Source organism: Corvus cornix, chromosome 2 (genome assembly GCF_000738735.6).
Source record: "Corvus cornix cornix isolate S_Up_H32 chromosome 2, ASM73873v5, whole genome shotgun sequence".
Classification (NCBI taxonomy): domain Eukaryota; kingdom Metazoa; phylum Chordata; class Aves; order Passeriformes; family Corvidae; genus Corvus; species Corvus cornix.
This window is the reverse complement of record NC_046333.1, coordinates 53,794,113-53,798,274: the sequence shown is the minus strand read 5'-3', so window position 1 is coordinate 53,798,274 and position 4,162 is coordinate 53,794,113.

Sequence of the window (4,162 nt, the reverse complement as noted above, 5' to 3'; positions counted from 1 at the left end):
AGAGAAGGGAGATGTAGAGGAAGTTAATTTATAATGACCACATCCTAAAATGGACTGAGGTAGAATTCAGAACATACTGCTTAGTTGTAGGCCAGCAATCAGAGTTTTTCAATCTGCTGCTTCCTCCAAATGCGTGAAAAAACAGCCTTGTGGGTTCACATAACTGCTCAGTTCCCAGTTGGTGCCTACATCTTGCCCTCAGCACAGTGATATTTTATGCACAGACAAAAAAAGCAGTTAGAAGGGAAAAAAGATTTTTATATGGACTTGTATTTCAGCAAAGTTATATTTTACACCATCATAACTAAGAACAGGATTTGTCCTAAAGATCATAGCAAAATTAATGTAAAGGGTACATATACATACAGTGAATGTGGTTATATATTATGTGTGTGTCTATATATGTAGGTATGGGTAGATATAGAGGGTGTTTGTTCACAAGGAGTAAATTCCACATTGAGTGAGATTGGTCCTAAGTTTCTCCAGAAAAATTTTCTTATGTACTTTAATTCAGATTCAGAGGCTTCATATGGCTCTACTGCCTGAAAACCTGTGTTGTTTTGCCGTATCTGCTGTTAACAACGCAGTCCCCATGAAAAAAATACAACTTTTTTTTTATGCCACATTAAAACATAGTACTTGAAATTTTCCCAGTTTTAATTTGTGTGAAGGGGCAAAGGGACTATTTACACAGACAAAGCTGCAGTTTCCAGACCTGAATCTTTGCACATGGTTCTGTGTGAACCATGTGCCTTTAAGAACTGCTCTCTATCCTCGTAATTCCTTATTATAGGAAATTGCAGTTGGCAGCAATCAGGTTAAGTATTTAAATATTTTATATTTAATTGAGGGGATTAAATTCACATTTCCAATTTAAAATGTTTTCCCATATTAACTACAAAACCTGCTTGTATGTTTTAAAGCTTTTTAAAAATGTCAATACTGACTTAATGTGAAAACACATTACTATCTTTTTCTTATCATTTAAAGGCAGACTCATTCTCTAGCAGGCACCAAATTATTTATTATTTTGACTGCTGCCTTCTCTTCATTCCCCTTCTCTATCCCTTTCCCCACGGTTTACTTTAAGTGTCATACGTGGAGAAAATCCTCATAATTAAATTGCTGGCAGAATCTGGTTAAGAACGGTGATCTCTCTTGGTAGAGGATCACATCCAACTCTTTTTTTGTAGTCTAGAGTTTCCTTTTTTTTTTTTAGTCTAAATGACTTAGATATTTCCAAGTACAAGGCTTGGGGAAAAGGAATTATGCTGACCTCTTCTTTGAAGTAAGATTAAAAAAAGGACAGGGGGAAAGTCTGTTAAAACGTGGCTGCCTTCCATGCTTTTTAAAAATGTGCTGTTTGTGTGTGCAATGCCTGCCAAGGAGTCTGTCTGCATCTTGTGTGTTCCAGTCAACAGTGCATGCCCTCCAATTACATCTCATCTCCGTTTTCGGGCAACTCCATCTCACCTTTTCTCTGCTCTTAGCAAATATCTGAGAATTTCATTGATGTAGTCATCTGTGTCTTTTTTGTAGTGGTTTCAACTCTCAGGCTGCTGGGGCAGCTGAACCCCAGTGCTGTTGATAGCCCAGGTGGGGTGGTACTTGGAGCCAATGGGATGGATTTTGGGGCAAGAGCTGGATTCACATTGTCCTGAGGTTGACTTTCTTTTTTAAATCTAGACCACTAAAGCCATTTCATTCTAATCTAAAAGAGCATGAATATTGCAATGCTAAGCATAGCATGGGAGTTCTGCTGCTTTGCAGGGGATATTCTCCATGTGGAGTATTTCCAGAAGCTCAGCAAAGTGGCTGTTACCTGGGGTTCCTAAAAGGCAGCCGATGCAGGAGCTGTGCTTTGTAGGCCAGCACATTCTGCTAATTGCTGCCTTCCCTGCCACAGACTGGAGGCTGCAGTCCCTCACTGGGCTCACCTGCTGATCCTGGAGACAGAGTGATCATTGATCTCAGTGGAAGCAAGGAGATCAATTGAGAACCAGGAAGTTTTTTTGATTACTAAGACAAAGTTTTGCTCCTGTGGCTGTGTCCCATTTCCAAGCTCCTGCTGGATCTGAACTGTGCTTCTCATGGACACAGACTCCTACCTCACAATTGCTAGTAATTATGCATCTCATTCAGGGATCAGAAAGACTTACTTCTTTCCTGAGACACACACCCAAATTGTATCCTGGGTGCACATCAAGACGAGGCCATGGCATCTGCTGTTTTTTCTCCTACTTTGCCTTCATTTGGAAGAAGTGTGTGCAGGTACAGGAGGAGTTGTTCTGCATTTTGTCGAATCCCCACCTGAACCATCAGAGGTCCAGGCCCTTAGGACACAGCTTTCTGCATCCCAGAGCAGCCATTCCCAAAGTTCACACTCAGTGGCAGTCTGATGGCTTTTAATGAGGGGCTCTTGAACCTCAGGGTTAAATCCTCACCTTCCTCCTCTGTTTAAACAGAAGGATATGTATTCAGCCTTTATATAACTGGTTATAACTGGTTATAACAAACTGAAGGTTTTAAGGAAAACAACCCAAGAAATATCATTTGAGTACAGTCCGTTCATAGCCAAATACCATTAGAAAACAAATGTTTCCAGGTGTTGCTCGGAGTGAAGGATGAAGTAAGCCTGATGGCATGGGCAAACGAGTTCTACACGCTTGGGCTCACCACAGCAACCCTGCAGCTCCCTCAGTGCCTCAGGCAGAGCAGAGCAATCTCTGCACGTGGTGGAAGTGTCGCTCCTGGGCCGGACGTGCTCGGCAAATGTTCACATCCCACTGGGACCAGTGCCTGTGGGCACTTGGACAGGCAGCAGAGCAAACTTCAGATCAATCTGCTGCTCACTAGGGGAGCTTGTAAGGGTGGGCATAGTGTAATGGCAGTTTCTTAACCTGCTGAGCAAGGATGCAGTGGGAGCAGCGAGTAATGGAATAGCTGGCTTTGAAATTCATACAGGAGGGTTGCATCCATGGAGGATGGGAGGTTTTCAGAAAATTCTGAGCCCTATCCATCCTCTTAAATAGAGATCAGTTTAAGATGGCACTCAGGGTACACCACCTTGTTATTATTTGGAGTAGTGATGCTTCTCACTACCCGTGTCCATATTACAGCAAGTAATGCTGCCCAAGGAGAGTGGATCTGTAGAGTAAAAAAACCCAAGGCTGAAGGCTTAACACCCACTCTTACACACATTTCTAGTTTAGACTGCTGTTGCTCTTGCCCTACGGGCTGAATGTCCTCTGGATTCCACATCACATATTCTGATTTAGTTTCACCCAAAGGGAAACTAGCTTGCAGGCTCTGAGAGGACGTTGTGATTGAAATGGAAACATGGTAAGTTGGAATTTTCTGGAGACAAGGTCCTGAGCTGAAATGCTGACATGTACGCATCGCTTATGTCTAAATAGGACTTCACTGCAGGAGCTCAGCAAGCTCAGACTCGAGCTCAGGAGATGCTGAAGTTGTTCTTGTGAAATCATAAACCAGGGATTTATTATGGCAATTACAGAATAATTATGTAATTACTACAAAGGTGGGATTTGTCATAAAATCAGTTATCCTCTTAGCTTCTCAATGCAGATCAGGTAACAATACTTTTATTCAAGAATACTATCTAGTTTCCTACATTAATTTGTTCTCTGGATATAATGAAACACTATAATAAATTATTCTGAAATTGCTCTTATTTCTCCATACTTTGCCTTTTATACATGTAAATGTTGTGGTGATAGATGTTGTATTTTTTGGATGATTTTTTAAAAATTACTATTCCGAGTTGAAAGGAAATGAACTCAACATGGAGTGAAACATAAAACAGGTCACTTCTGGGTTTATATTACTTAAAACTATAAAATAATGTAAAATGTCTTTTCCACATTTAATATTAATTTTGAAAACAAACTTTAAAAAAAAAAGCTGTTTTAAAATTTAAAGCTATTTTTAATTACAAACTACTCTTTTCCTTACAAGTTGAAAGTCACCAGAATAGTAAAGCACGTAAAGAGTTTAAATTTTGATGTTATTGACTTTCCAGTGGAAAATATTCTCAGTAAAGCTGATTAGTTGCTTCTTTAAAAGCAGGAGGAAGAGAAACAATATTTAGTTGGAAAATGTCTTAGCTATCTAAAAGGAAAAGCAACTATAAAGTTTTAAA